This window comes from Ochotona curzoniae, unplaced genomic scaffold (assembly GCF_017591425.1).
Source record: "Ochotona curzoniae isolate NIBS_2020 unplaced genomic scaffold, NIBS_Ocur_1.0 patch371, whole genome shotgun sequence".
Lineage (NCBI taxonomy): Eukaryota > Metazoa > Chordata > Mammalia > Lagomorpha > Ochotonidae > Ochotona > Ochotona curzoniae.
In genome coordinates, this window is record NW_024466941.1 from 464,517 (window position 1) to 480,716 (window position 16,200).

Below are 16,200 nucleotides of genomic sequence, written 5' to 3' on the forward strand. Positions count from 1 at the left end.
CAAACTGCAAGTATCACTTTGATCACTTTATTCTTTTTTCTCTCCCTCGTTCTTCTTTCTTCTCACAGTTGAGTTTTCCCTTTTGCAACTCAGCCAAAGGAGCATGTTTTTCTTGCTGGATCCTCTTCCAGAACACAGTAGGCTGGGGAAACAAACTGTAAAGCTTTTCCAGCCAGCTTCCTTCCCCCTAGCCAGAGGCAGTTAGTTAAAAAATACAAGTTTAGGTGAAAGAGGGCCACTGTTGTTGATGAAAAGATATGAAAAGGAAATAAAAATTCCTATCATAATTGTGACATTTCAAACTTTTGAATTAATTTTCCCTTAAAGGTTTTCTCTTAAGATTATGCTCTCTCCTCTGAGAGCTTGCCAAATTCTGAGTACATTTCATTTTTCTATTTTCAAAGTTTACTTATTCTGAATATTAAGTTATAAAATGACCTTTTCCAGGAAGCATTTAAAAGGACTTGAATAGTTTATAAGCTTATCACATGACATCAATTGAAAGATATACCAAGCTATTAACGAACATTATTTTTCCCATAACATTTAAAAATTATCAAACGCTTCTAAGAAGGATCCAGATGGTGATGATGAGTGCTTCTATTGACTGGAAACCAAACCTCCTCGGCGTGACCTGTATAGAAATCCTCCCTTAGGTGGGCATCGCCTTTATGTGGTATGAGCCCGCCAGGCCATTCACCACGGAGGGGAAACCACCTATCTGTGTAGCGTCTTCTGAGCTCTCACATTTCTGATCTAATCCTGCCGCTCTTCTCTTTCAATTTCAATGTGTTGAGTCCACACTCATTTTTAATCTTGATGTTTCTTTGTTTGAATGAAAATTTTACCCCAATAATAAGCATTTAAAATATTGCTTTCAGACATTTACAGTACAAGTGGGATGACAAGCAGAAGTTATGCTACATATCTCAAGGACATGCCACTTTGGCTTACGGCTATGAGTACTTGGGCTGTACCTCCAGGCTGGTCATTACGCCCCTCACAGACAGATGCTGGTTAACCTTCCTGGGAGCACTCCACTTGAACCTAGGAGGTTGTGCTTCTGGTCCAACAGGTGTAGGAAAAACAGAGACTATAAAAGACCTAGCCAAAGTAAGTGTCTTTCAAAAACATCTTTTCTGTCACACAAATTTCAATGATACCCTAAACTGACACTGTGCCTGTTGTTGAAACATTCATTGCTTTTACCAATGACACCCATTAATTCAGTGAACTTATGGATTGATTTTTAAATGCCGATTGTATGCTGAGTGGTCAAGCTCCGTAAGCCCACATTCGCTTTGAATGCATTTGGAATAGCATTAACTGGCATGCAAATGATTGTGTGTGTGTGTGTGTGTGTGTGCGCAAAATAGTAAAACCGTCACATGTACATTTGTATCATACCAAGTTTTTTGAATCTCTGTCAATTTTACCTTGCAGAAAGTCTCTCGAAAGGGCACATGTTACTAATCTGGCAGTTTTGATGTTGGAATTTTGCCACATAATTCAAGAACTATACTAAAGTATTTTCTATCTTTCAGGCTTTAGGCAAGCATTGTGTGGTCTTCCACTGTTTCGAGAATTTGGATTATAAGGTAAAGCTTCAACATCTGTGCTCCAGAAAAAAAATGTACACATAAAGAAATAAGAAAAAAATGTTGAGAGTCACTTAGTAGTAATAGAACCATAAGTTCTATTAATAGTTTTAAATAGAGCATACATCTAGAATGTAATAGAAATTTAAAACATTCTATGCTTTTAATTCAGCTGAACTGCTAAAACAGTGATTTTCAATCTTTCTTGGCAGCTAATCCTTTTCAAGCACGATCTTAGATGGAATACAACTATATAAAATAATCGAGAGTAACACTTTAAATACAAAGTCATTTTAAGTGCTAACCTGATGGGGGTGCAGGTACGCAGCACTACGAAATAATTGGTAGTTGCCGGGCTTTGACCGCCTGCGTGTTCTTCCTGAGAGTGCCAAGAGATTGTTCTTGTGGGGGAGGCTAATCTGTTGCTTTGAGCCTTATCAAAAAAGGAATGCCACAAGTGCTCCCTTGTTTGGGGCAAGATGTGTCCACATTGATATCCCAGTGAAATCTCCCACCTTTGTGGCAGTTCAGTAATCTGTCAAGCTCTCATTCATTCTCTCCCTGTCTCTCCCACCACCCTGTTTTGTCCTCCAAAGACTGTGGAAAAATTCTTCTTTGGGCTGGTTCAGTCAGGAGCATGGTGTTGTTTTGATGCCTTCAATCGAATTGATGTGGAAGTTCTTTCTGTTTTGGCCTTCCAGATCCTAACCATTAAGTGTGCAAAAGCCGGCTCTTCTGTCAGGTATTTGCTGAATACTGTCTACACTGTTTGAAGGGAAATTCATTCCATGTTTGCTGATTGGTTATTTATTGTCAGGTATTCTCTAAATGGGGTCTTCTGAGCTTTTTTATTTGGGGTGTTTTTTTGTTTTTGTTTTATAGCACGTATCAAAAGGAATGGCACTTTCCTTCACTGTTTGCTTTGCTTGACAAATGATATAAAATGTACATATAACAAAGATGTCATAATTCTTCTAAAAAGTTTATCTGCTTTATTCCTCTTTTTATCCTTAGTACCCGATAATAGTGTTGACCATTGGATCCTACAGATTATATGTATATATATTTTTAAGATTTATTTTTATTTGGGGAGCAAATTCTATAGCAAGAGGGATGGGAGAGAGCTCTTCAATCTGTTGATTCACTCCCCAGATGGCCACAATGACTGGAGCTGAGCTGACCCAACACCCGGGGCCAGGAGCTTCTTCCCAAGTGTCCCATGTGGATGCAGGGTCCCAGGGACGTGGACCATCCTCTACTGCTTTCTCAGGCCATAACTAGGGAACTGGATTAGAAGTGGAGCAGCCAGGATAGATTTTTAAAAAGAGAGAAAAAGGCTTAAAGGGACAACATTTAAAAATAGGGAAGGAGAATAACAATGAAGCAAAATTCTAATATATAAAGTTATAGAGGATTAATCAACTCCATCAGAACACATGATGACGGATTTCACTGGTGTCAGTTAGCTCATGCTTGATCTTCCCAATGGCACATGGATAACATTTATGAATATAGAGAAGAGTTGAAAGAAAATTAGGATAAATTTCTGTCCTGCTCATCAGATAAAACTAAACTATAACCTTATTGTAGATCAGATATTTTAGTAAATGTTTGTTCAGCTTTGGGGAATGACCAATATCGAGGAAAGGATGGCACACTTTAGCATTTGTCACCTAAACTACTGAGACCAAAGTGACCAAGTGAAGTCATATGCTTCCACCTCACTGTAGGTCATTTTAAACATTAAATTCAGACCTTAGGAAAAGTCTATAAATTGTCCTTGGTGAAATAAACTGAATACTAAGTGAGGTTTCACCATGATTGCCATAACTGTCATACATAAGTTAGAAAATGACAGGTAAAAATGGAGATTTGCTTCAAAGTAGATTCAATCTCTTGTTTCTGTGACCTTGTCTTTCATATAAATGAAAGTGAATCTTATGTTAAAAAAATACATATAGTTTTAGGCCAGAGTAGAGAAATATAAATGAGTGTCCAACTTTGGAATGGTCTTTGGATCAGTGATGAGATTTGTGCAAGCATATATGTGCATTTTCTTTTTTTTTTTTTAAAGATTTATTTTTATTATTTTTTCATTGGAAAGGCGGATATACAGAGAGGAGAGACAGAGAGGAAGATCTTCCGTCCAATGATTCACTCCCCAAGTGAGCGCAACGGGCCGATACTATGCCGATCCGAAGCCAGGAGCCTCTTCCAGGTCTCCCAAGCGGGTGTAGGTTCCCAAGGCTTTGGGCCGTCCTCGACTGTTTTCCCAGGCCACAGGCAGGGAGCTGGAAGGGAAGCGGGGCTGCCGTGATTAGAACCGGTGCCCATATGGGATCCCGGGCGTGCAAGGTGAGGACCTTTAACCACTTGCACCACCAGGCCGGGCCCTATGTGCATTTTCAATCAACTTGAATAATCTTACCTCTTCATCTTAGGAGATTATACCTGAAGAAACCAATATTTTGGATTTTTTTTCTTTAATTTTATATGTAGAAAAAATATTTACCACACAGCTGAAGCTTACTTTTTCTCTTGCTGATTTGTTTATTTTTATACATATGCTTTTAAGTAGTAACGGTGTTATGTTATAATAACCGATGTTTTTGATGCACCAATAAACATGTTTTCAGATAAAATTTAGGAATCTGGGTAGTTTGCTTTATGGATATAAATTAATTTGATGGCTTAGATCTTCTGTTAACATTTCTAGCTCAAGCTAACGTTCAGTAACTTGTGGCTTTAGTCAGAGATTTTTGTACAAACTGAATGTGTATTCCAGACTTTACAAATCTAGTGTTATAGTTGGGGGTCACAATAACCCACATTTTGCTAACTCAAATTCCTAAAACATGTTCTCCATTTTAATTGGTGAGGTCAAATTACTTGGGTACAAAAAAATTTTTTTGAAATGCATGAGTTTGTTCATGATATGCATTTTCTATGAATTTTGTAGAGATTGTATTCTATGTCTGTGGAGCTAAAGAATCAGAATTTCCATAAAGTTCCCAAGTATTCCTGATGCCAATTAATGATTATTTGTTTCCAATCCAAAATGCTTTGATCAGGTAGCCACATTTTTTTCCAAACCGCTTCTCTTACTAATATTGCTTCAATCTACCCCTTTCTAGTTGAAAGAAAATTTTATTGGGATGCTAATTGTTATTTTTTTAACTTTTGATTAAAGTTGGTTTTTAACCTGTTACTCTTTCTTTGAAGTTCAAAGATTGAACTTTTAGATTCTCTGATTTCACCTTTTTTAGATGGCACATATATAATATAACTCAACTCTTCAATGTTTGATAGGATCATTATGATTTTGGCTTGCGGTTTCTGAAAACAGTCTTAGCAATTGCTGAAAAGGAGAAACAGCAGTTTCAAAGGTACGTTGAATTTGGAATTGAATGTTACATCAAAGAGAGTTATGTGTCACTGGGAAAGTAATTTGTAGAACTTTCAGTAATGGGAAAAAACCGGGAGCTAGAGTGTCACAGGAAAACCTGTAGAAACTACCTAAGAATACAACGAAAGGAAGGAAATATGCACAGTTATCCAGTATGCTTCCCCAGAGCAATGTTTTCTTCTTGTATATACATGAACCTTCATGTAAGGAAAAACATAATAAAAGTCCATTTAGAAAAGCAATAAACTTTTTTAAAAGATTATTTGAAAGAGTCAGAGAGAGGTAAAAAGAGAGAGCACGAGTGAGCTTCCATCTGCTGGTTCACTCCCCAGATGCCTGCAGTGGCCATGGCTGGAACAGGCTGAAGCCATGATCTGGAGCTTCATTTCTGTCTCCCAGACTCCTGGACCGTTTTCTGTTGCCTTTTCTGGGCTATGAACAGAAAGCTAGATCAGAAGTGATGAGACCAGGACACAAACTGGCTCCCATATGACCTGCCAACCTCACAGGTGGCAGGTGTACGTGCTACAGCACAACCCTAGCCCCAGAAGAGCAACAAGTTAGGATGTAAGCCCGCATAAACACACAGTGGCCTCCACATGCACAGGTTCTGTATCCATGGATTCAACTAACTGCAGATTGAAAATATTGAATATATTGAAAATATTTAGCAGTATCTAGTATCATCTGTTTCATTGAACTGAAAATCCTCAGCCTTCCTCTGAGTGGAAGGTCGGTTGAGCCTCGCATCACTCTTCCAGGTCACTGCCGTGCTCCAATCAGCCACAGCTGAGGTTGTATTCCTTAGTGAATATCCATTAAGCCACTTGCTTGCTCTTCCAAACTGCTTTGTAGCTGTGACTTTGATGTCCAACTTTAGCAAATCTGACACAGCTGTCAAAATCAGAACATGCAGACAGTAAAAAAGGAAACCAGACACATATAGAACCTGTTCTGGCGGGTTACAGCCATGGCAACATCTGTAGCCAGGTACCAGGAATGGTAGCATCAGGGATACGTCGCAGCTGCCAGCACCAACTGTTCCCTAGAGCCAAGGATGGTGTTGGCTGTTTCTTTGCATGCCTGGCTGTACGTTCTATTTAGTATTATTTTGGTGACCCTGACAACCAGATGGCTTAACAAGCCTAGTTTTGGCCCTCCCCTGGGTGATGTTTAATGTCAGCAGATAGATGTGTTAACTTGTTTATTTTCTGTTGTTAAAGTGATGCGTCTGAAGCAGCCGAGACACTGGTCATTACCAAGGCTATAAGAGAAGCTAGCTTACCAAAATTTCCTCCTGAAGATATTCCACTTTTTGAAATGATTATAGGAGATATTTTTCCTTCAGTGACAACCACAAAAGTAAATCCGTCTGCCTTGGAGGTAATTAAGACCTTTAAAAATCAGCATGAGTTATTTAGCCATGAATTAGCAATTAAGTTAATACGCTAAATACTACAGTTTTTTCCAGAAATATTTTTTTTGCATGTGTTAATTTGAGGGATGAAATTATTTGAAGATCTAGGTAAGGTGTTTGGGGTCCTTCTATCATATTTTGGTACAACTGCCCAGTCCATTTCAGATTGCAACTTGCTACTAACACCGAAGCTGTGGGCAGCTGTGGGTGGCTCATGTAGTTGACTCCCTACCACCCATGAGGAACAAACAGACTGAAGAGTTGCCAGGTTTTGTCTTTAGCTTGATCCAGCATCAGCTGTTGCAGGAATTTGGGGGAGTAAACCAGTGGACACAAGACTTAGAGTCTCCTTCCTTCTCCCTTTCAAAACTAAATCAGAATTTTTAACAATACTTGGGCATTTATATTTTCCCTTTTGGGGAACAACAAGAGTTTTCAGAACACCATGGCCAGATGAATTGTGTATCCTTGGGCCAGGAAGGCTGCTATTTAGCTTGTTTCTCAATTCTCTCAAATGTCCGATGAAGATAATGTGTTTGTCCTTTCAATGTAGAAGGGAGAGCTTTGAGAATCACAAAGCCATAGTTGTGAAAACAAAAGACTGAAACAGTAAAACCCTGGCACAGTGGAGCCCTGTAATCCTATCAACATCAGTTTGTAGCCATTGGCTCAATCTCCATAGAGTTTAACTGTCTCTGTTAAATGCTAGCATGTGGATTCCTGGCACTCTTCAGATCCCTGCCTACATCCAAGACCAGCACAGTGGAAGGCAGGGATGCAGGGATATGTCTTTTTATAATATTCCACAGAGTTAGGGCTGGTGATCTCAATGTGCTTTTTTTGTTTGGTGTATTGGCCTATTTTGTAGACATGGCAACTGAATCCTAGTATATTCTTTGGTTATATTTTTATTTTTATAGTTGACAATCTATTTAGGAAGTGCCTATTTTGCATTGATTTATTTGGATTTTTTTTATAGGCTCATGTTATTCTATTTATATTTTAGTGTTTTAATGGTATGCAAGTTTCTGTTTATTTGGACAAAATCTGCTAGTTTCCTAAAATGAGCATTGATGATAAGTTGAGATACAAAGCAAAGGGGAAAGAATGAGGGAAAGATCTTCCATCCATTGGGTCACTTACCAAATAGCCACAGTGGTTGGGACTCAGCAGGCTAATGCCAGAACCAGAACTCGAGTTCAAGACTCCCAGGTGCATAACCAGGGAACTAGATTGGAAATGGAACAGCCAAGCCTCAAACCAGCACACTACTGCGGGACCTTCTAATACGGGATGCCAGCATCGCAAGCAAAGGCTTACCTTGCTGCACCACAGTACTGCATCCCTACTGATTTATTTTTGAGCCTTGATTGCAAATCCATCTTTTCATTGGCTTCATTATGACAGTCTGAATGTATAGGAAAGTTCTCTATACAATCATGTGAGTCCATTCTGCTATTCCCTCCATTTGCCTGTTTTCACATTTATAAATATGTAACCTACTAACAGCTTAGTAAGTTGTTACCAGATTGTAGTATAGAATTCATAGCAGTGTTACAAAGATCATAATTTAAAGTTGCAATTATTTCAATACTAAGTTTGGAGTAACCCAGTTTTTTAGTTAGTTAATGTGTTTGCTTTTCTTTTGAGAGGCATAGAGAACACTCATCCATTGGTTCACTCTCAAATAACTGCTAGCATGAGCCACTCCTGGGAGCCCAGAACTCAATCCTGGGCTCCTACCGAATTATTTGAGTCATCACTTCCACACCCGAGGATCCGCTTTACGAGGAAACGGCAGTTAGGAGTGGAGCTACATGTTGACCCAGGCACTTCAGTGCATGGCTGGGATGGCTCAACAGCTAGGCCAAATGAACACCCTTGCATTTGATGGCCTGCGCAATGACCTGCCCATAAAGTACTGTATCTCATTAAATATAGAGTTTGTTCACCTGAAATTCAACATCAAAGTTACATTAAACAGGCAATTGTGATGGGTCCATGTGGTTCCCTTAACTGAGAAACCACCAAAACCACATCCCAGCATGTCAACTACACACTCTTTCCCATCCAGCTGGCTCTAGTGGACAGTACATACAGCCACAAATATTGTATAAGATGTGACTTTATTTCAAATGTGTGGAAATGTTTAGCCAATGGCTGGTCTATCTGAAATCTGATTCTGATGCTGTGCATCTCTGTATCCCATGCTGTTCCTGTTTCATACCTGTGAGATTTCCAGGTTTATATAATTAGAGGAAGAGAATCCATAACCCCTGCATCTAAATCTATCCAAAATTTGGGCTTTGAGTGGGAGAGCTCATCAGCTCCATTTGAAAGAGCTTATGGTTAAAGAGTCTGCTAGCTAATCACCTCCAGTTGGACTTGTCATAGGAGCTACTTTTTTCTGTTGTACTATCCTGTTAAGTGTATTATACTGTTGCTTTACTCTATCACACTGCAGGGATGAAAGCAATGAAAAACAGAACAGGAGATCAGACAAACCAGTTTTTGTCCGTGGGCATAGCTGCTATTTGTGTCCACACTGGAGTAAATCCTCCTCCTTTTATCTTTCCAAGTTGTAGCTACCTGGAAAAGTTAATTGTACAACCTCATCATGTCTTCATTCTTGCAAATTTTATATGCCGTCATAGCATATTCTCATTTATTAAAGATTTATTTTATTGGAAAGGCAGATATACAGAGAGAAGGAGATACAAGAGAAAGATCTGTCATTGCCACAACAAGCAGAGCTGAGCTGTTCAGAAGCCAGCAGGCAGGAACTTCCTCTAGGTCTCCCAGGCAGATACAAGGGCACAAGGCTTTGGGCAGTCCTCAACTGCTTTCCCAGGCCACAAGCACAGAGCTGAATGGGAAGTGAGCAGTTGAGGTATGAACTGGTGCTGATATGGGATCCTGGCACATGCAAGGCAAGAGGACTTTAGCCATTAGGCTATCATGCCGGGCCCATAGCATATTCATAAATATTTAAATTTGAAATATTTAAATATGCAAATTTTACACCTTTATGATGATTAGGACCACAAAAGATAGACACTTTATATTTTCATCCAATGTGGGTATTAAGAACTAGTTGCTCCCAGTGAGCAATAGTCTAAATGTATCTTAAAACATGGGTTCTTAGTTTGGAGAAGGATTTATGTTGCCAGGGATCTGTGAACATAAAATGTGGTGTTACACTTTTTTCAAGAGAGAAATAATGGTTTCATTATTCTCACAGGATTATTACCCGAAGGATAGTAATTTCTTTCCTAGGTACATGTACAGGGAGTTGGGTCGGAAATAGAGCAGCCAGGACATAAGCTGGCACCCCATCCCAGGTGGCGGCTTCATTGCTGCCACCACAACATTGACACCCCTGTCTGTGCCTTTAACTGAGGAATTGAGTCTGTTGACATTTAAGATCATTATTGATTGGTTATGTCTTACTGCTGCTGTTTTGAGACCTGTGTGTTTTTATTGTGTGTCCGTTCCCCTCAGTGTTCATTTGTCATTTAGTGATTCTCTCTGGAGTTGTACTTTGATTTCCTTGCTAAATCTGTGTGTAAGTTTTGTGTTGTAGTTACTTTGAGGCTTACAAAACAACTTTCTTGACTGTAATAGACTCTTAAAGTGATAACAGCTTATGATAGATAAGGAAACAAACAGAAAACACAAAGAGGTAAAAAGTCTTCATACTTTCTATACTCTGTTCCCTACCCATATTTTGAAGAAAAAATTTTGTGAACTATATTATTTTGATTTATCAGGGAGAAGAGCAAAGTGAGACAGAAAAGATGCTCTCTTCCATTCACTGTTTTACTCCCTAAGTGGCTTGTAACGTCCAGGGCTGGGCCAGGCTGAGGTCAGGAGCCAGGAACTCCTTTCTGGTCTTCCTCACTGGTGGCAGGAACTCACGTGCGTGGACTGTCTTGTCCGGCTCCGCAGGATGCGTTGGCAGAAAGTGGAATCAGCTGTGGAACAGTTGGGCTTGAACCAGGACCTGATAGGGCATGCTGGCATTGTAGGTGGCAGCTTAAGTTAATGCTGTGTCGTAGTGACAGGCCCCGCTTTGGGATGTGTTAATGATGTTATTGTTGTCATTATTATTATTACACAATTTATATACTTTGAAAAATTACAGAGAGAGGGAAAGATAGATAGAGGATTTTCCTTCCACTGGTTCACTTTCCAAATGGCCAGCATGGCCAGAGCTGGACCTGACCATGGTTGAGAGCCAGGAGCTTTTTCCTGGTCTCCCACATATGTGCAGGAGCTCAAGGACTTGAGCCATCCTCTGTTACTTTGCCAGACCATTGGTCAGTACTTGCTCAAATGTGGAGCAGCTGGGATGTGAACTGGTGCCCAAATGGGATGGCACATCGCCATGCCAGCCCATGGCTATAATGTTTTAGTCGTTATAGTAAAGTTATAAATGGTTGGATCAGAGGCGGAGCAGCAGAAGTCAAAGTAACAACCATATATTAGTCTGGCACTACAGGTGGCAGCTTTGCCTGCCATGCCATGGGGTTGACTCCAAAATAGTGTTTCCGTGTGTGTGTGTGTGTGTGTGTGTGTGTGTGTGTGTGTGTGTGTGTGTGTGTGTGTGTGTGTCTATGGTGGAAATGTACACACACACACACACACACACACACAATACTCTTAATCATCGTACTTAAATTTGATAAACCAGCCCATTCTACATGTCCTGTCACTTTTTATGTCACTCATGGTTACCCTCCTTGCCAAACCAGCTGAAGGGACAGCAGAGTTGATCATTGTCCTCCGTTTATGACACATGAGTAAGGTCTGTGGACAGAGAACAATCCTTCGGAAAGTTTGAGGAAAAGTTGGAATTACAAATAAGTCTATTCTAGTACAGAACAATTTTGAAATTCATGCTTTGCTTTTTCCTAATGTGCATTTCCCCCAAAGTCCCAGGGTTGTTGGTCTAACCTACGAGAGGCCAGCAGTGACACATGGCAAAATGAGTCCAAACCTCCAGAGCTCAGGGCTCTGCATGATGCCATTCTAGGAGCACTGGTGAGAAACTGGAGTCCTGTAGGCTTCTTTAGGTGCTGGTCTCATCATAATGTGCCAGCTTTGAGATCTGAAGTGTGTCCTGCACAGCTGTAGTTTTGTTTCCTGCTGGTGGTTGGGGCAGGCTGTCAGAGGCCACCTGGCAGTAGAAGATCCCAATACTCACTGCCCTGGTGTGGTCCTGGGGCCAGGGCAAGGGCTGCCATCTATATTTTTCACAGTGGCCCTGGTCCCCTAATGCCCACGCAGGAGGCAACTATCTCTGCATCCATCGTTGGAGTGGGGGAAGGGTGGCATGCCTGGACAACTCTTGTTTTTGCTTTCTTTGATGTGACTCTTGTCATGTCAGGGTTAGAACAAGGTGAGGCATTGTTTCCCCTGCCTGACTGCAGTAGCTCTTGAGAAGCTAACTTGGTGTATGTGTAACTAGTCACATTGCTGTCTGCACGGGAGTCTCTTAGCCTGATGCCATCCAGTGAGAGAGCTCAAGAGCTCCCTTTCAGTTAGCCCAAATGCCTGCAGTGGCCAAGGCTGGGCCAGGCTAAAGCCCGGAGCCAAGGACTCAGTCCCAATCTCCCACATGAGTGACACTAATTTCACCCTTGCGCCATCACCTGCTGGATCCCAGGGTCTGCATCAGCAGGACGGTGAGTAGCCATGACCTCAGCCAGGCTCTCCATGTGGGATGCAGGTTAAGCAGCATCTCAGTTGTTAGGCCAAATGCCCGCTCAGAAACCACATGTTCCAAACACATAGTCTTAGTGCATGAACACTTACTTTAGGTTTTACATTTACAAAGCTGTTAAAAGTAACTGAGACCAATTGGTTTAGACTGCTGTACATTGGACCAAGGGATGAAAAATAGTATGAAAGTGGATACACTTTGCAAGGTGAGCATTCATGGATCCAAGTAGAGTCTAGAATTTCATTGATGTTTGATAATTTATAAGAAACAAGGCAAAAGAATGAGTCAGTACATTCTGTTGATCACTATATCAGAAGGATTAGCGCAAAGACAGACAGTGAATAGTTTCATACTTCAAAAACCAATTTGGGACCCGGCACATTAGCCTAGTGGCTAAAGTCCTCCCCCTTGCACATACAAGGATCCCGTATGGGTGCTGGTTCTAATCCCAGTGTCCCGGCGGCCATGCTTCCCATATAACTCCCTGCTTGTGACCTGGGAGATTTTATGGGCATTTGCAATATGAACCCTCAGAAGCTCCCTCCACATTTCTGAAAAGTGTTTTAAGACATAAACCATGGGCCCACCGTGTTAGTCTAGTGGCTAAATTCCTTGTCTTGCCTTCCTTCCAGGCCTGTGTAAAGAGCATTGCAGAATACACACAGAGACAGGCAACATCTGGACACATCTCTAAGGTATGTATGAACAATGGCAATGAATTGGTGATTGAGTTTATTCCTTTTATTTGCATGTCTTTGAAGGGAAGGGCAGAAGCTTTTTGTGAAGATTGATTTAGTTTTGGGTGTAGTGGTTAAGGTCCTCCCCTTAAACCCACCAGGATCCCATATGGGCGCCAGTTCTAATCGTGGAGGCCCGCTTCCCACCCAGCTCCCTGCTTGTGACCTGGGAAAGCAGTGGAGGACAACCCAAAGCCTTCCAGTCTTGCACCTGTGTGGGTGACCCAGAAGAGGCCCCAGGCCCCTGGCTTTGGATTAGTGCAACTCTGGTTGTTGCAGCTGCTTGGGGAGTGAATCATCAAAGGAAACATCTTCTTGTCTGTCTCTCCTCCTCTCTACACATCTGCCTTTCCAAAAAATAAATAAATCTTTTGCAAAAGTTCAGGGATAAAATGAATTGAAAAATAACTGCAATTTTGTCCAAAAACTCTAAAGTCAATGTGTATGAGAAGTCTGCAGTAAGTTCATGGAAATGTGACTTGTTAAACCAAGCAGAATTTTCCCATATCATTCCACATTCCACAAATGTTTGAAAGCAGCATGATTCATGTTGAAGTTGGATAGTTTTGAGATATTCGTTATTATGATCTGCACAGCTATGAAGATTGCTTTCGATGTGCATGGTTGTACCTAAACATTTCCTTTGGTTTGTGTGGTGGTTAGAATTCGTGCAGCATGGCCCAGTTCTATGTATTATAAATTGCCTTTGACTATGTGCATGACTCTACTGAATCTACTCCAGGAGACACAGTTACTTTCCTCTCACATTCCATATTGATGGGCAAATGTTTGGCCACTGTGTTATTTGATTTTACTTAACACTTGAAAGCACTGAGTGTTTTTAGCCTGTGCTTCATAATGCTATATTGTTGAGTTATCCTCCATAATTTTCTATTCAAAACAATTTTTTCCACTGTCAAGTAAGAGCTCACCTATTCTAAAGAACATTTTTCTCCTCCAGATGACCATTTCTTTGATAAGGATTTTTCGTGCCTTAGCAGCTGCTCCCTCTATTATTTTTCAAATTTAATTGTGATCGCAGTTGATAACTCCATAATCCATATCTGGAATCTAGACAGCTCTCTTGGTCCCCATTTAATCCTGTCACAATCTCCACTATTATGACGCAAAAATGTCAAACTTCACTATTGCTAACACCCCCTGACACAATAATCAAAACAGATTCTCGTTGTTTTTCTATGAACTATAATGAAATTCTGCACCGTAGTGTGTAACCTGATATGAAATAATAATGCTTTTATTTTTTTTCCTTGCTTCCATGCACCAATGCATATATCCATGCATTTCTACATGTTAAATATTTCCAACTATTTCCCCTTAATTATTTCTGTAATGATGCTAGTTTGGACAGCTGTTGTCATCAACCTTAATTTCTCCCATCTTCCCAAAAGCATTTTTCAAGTCTATGCTGGTTCTTTTGTCAAAATTCATTCACTACTTACTACCTCTTCCTCTCCCTCTAAATTCTCAAGGAATCTCTTTTGGTTTCAAGTGGGACCTACCATTTCTTCGCATGATAGTAATTCTTTCAGGGAGGTAGACATTAGTCAAATGGTGAAGATACTGCCTTGGACACCTTCATGCCATGGTGGAGTGCCAAACCTGGCTTTCTGATAACGGAAGCCTACAGGTTATAGCTCACATAGCCTATTCATTGCCACCCACATGGGAAAATGGACTTGAGCACGTGGCTCTTGGTGTTTGACTGATGTAGCCTATAGTAGTGTAGGTATTTGCAATGTTATTTAGAATTTGGCTCTCGCTCCGTCTCTCTCTCCTTCTCTGCCTCTCCGTTTACAATAAACTTAAAACTAGAATTTACTTTTAAACATGTTGAAAGAATTCACAAGATAGCATAGCTGTTCAACTCATTTTCAGGTAATTTTCACATGATCATCTAATCTCCTTGCACCAACATGGCAATAACTCTATTTCATTTTTAATCGTTCATCCATTTAAAAAATTAGGCTTTCACCTGAACTCCTTACAAATTAATTATTTTCAAAGCGTCTGTGCCTTGGTTGCCACATAGAGTTCTCGATCCAAAGAAAAATTCTGAGAGATTTTTGTGGAATGAATAAATGAAACAATAAGAACCATGGAAGAAGTTTCTTAAAAGACAAAAACAGTGTACAGTTTTTCAAAACCAACATGAAATATGTCAAAACTGATAGATCACATTTTATTTGTACAGCAGTCAAAACCTAAAATTGCATGTCTCTAAGTGGGCCTCCAGAGCCCAGTGCAGCAAGGAGCCCCCATCCCCATCTGGCCACACAGAACTTCCCAGGGTGAGGAGAGGAAGCACAGCAGGGCTCCCTGGTGTCCAGGAGGAGGAAGAAAAGGTTCCCCAAGGGCGGCGGGGCATCCAGCGGAGGAATCCTGCGTGGTGCTGACGCGGAGGGATTGGCCGCTTGGTCACTTCCTGCGAGATGCTGCGGCCTCGCACACTCAGTCAGTGAAGAGCCAGTGGAGAAAGAGGACAAGTCACTGGGTTCTCCAGAGTGGAACTGTTCTCTTGCCGAAGATGTGCAGCAGGCTCCGGGAGAGGACGTAAAGGCTCCTGGACTCCAGCTGAAAATCATCCTGCCTGCTGTCCACCTGCCCCCCACCTGGGGAGGGTCTCGTGGTGGCTGCCATGGTGGACATGGAGCCAGCTATGTGCGAGTTGGTGCCGCCCCCAGAGTGCCTGGTCTCTGAGCCTCGCTGCAGGACTTGATAGACCCACTGGGCTTCATCAGCACCATCCGACCTGTTACTGAAAACACGGACACCTACAAGGTAAGAACCCCCAAGTTCTAGTGATCCAGGAAGGGGAGGCGGCAGCTTGGCCTTAGCACCTGTGTGTGGGAGCGCAGGTGGAAGCTTGTCCCCTAGGGCAAGGGTAGTTTGGCCATCTCCATCACAATGGTGCAGGAGTGGAGGTGGCTGCTTGCCTGCCTGCAGGGTTTAGGAGGATGGGCCATGGCTTAGCACTCAGTGAGGATTCCAGGAGGCGAGATTGCAGCTTGGCCATCTGCGTGGGGTCTAGGAGGGCAGGTAGTGGCTTGTCCCTAGGTGCAGGGTCCAGGAGGCAGGCGGTGGCTTGGTCCTTGGTGAGTGTTCCTGGAGGGCAGGCAGTGCCTTGGCCCTTTTGTGTGTTGTCTGGGAGGGCTGGTGGCAACTTGGTCATTGGCATGGTCCATGAAAGGCATGAGGTTTCTTTGCCCTAGGCATCGGATCCAGGAGCTCAGGTGGCAGCTTAGTCCTGCATTCTGGGTGGAGAAGCTCAGGTGGTGGCTTAGCCCTCAGGGTGG

The 16,200-nt window shown here is 41.7% G+C and overlaps 1 protein-coding gene across 1 annotated transcript in view; it reads left to right on the forward strand.

Annotated features, from left to right (window-relative positions):
* LOC121167455 (dynein heavy chain 14, axonemal-like) overlaps positions 1-16,200 on the forward strand; it is a 404,109-nt gene that overhangs the window by 97,738 nt on the left and 290,171 nt on the right. The window lies entirely within an intron of this gene.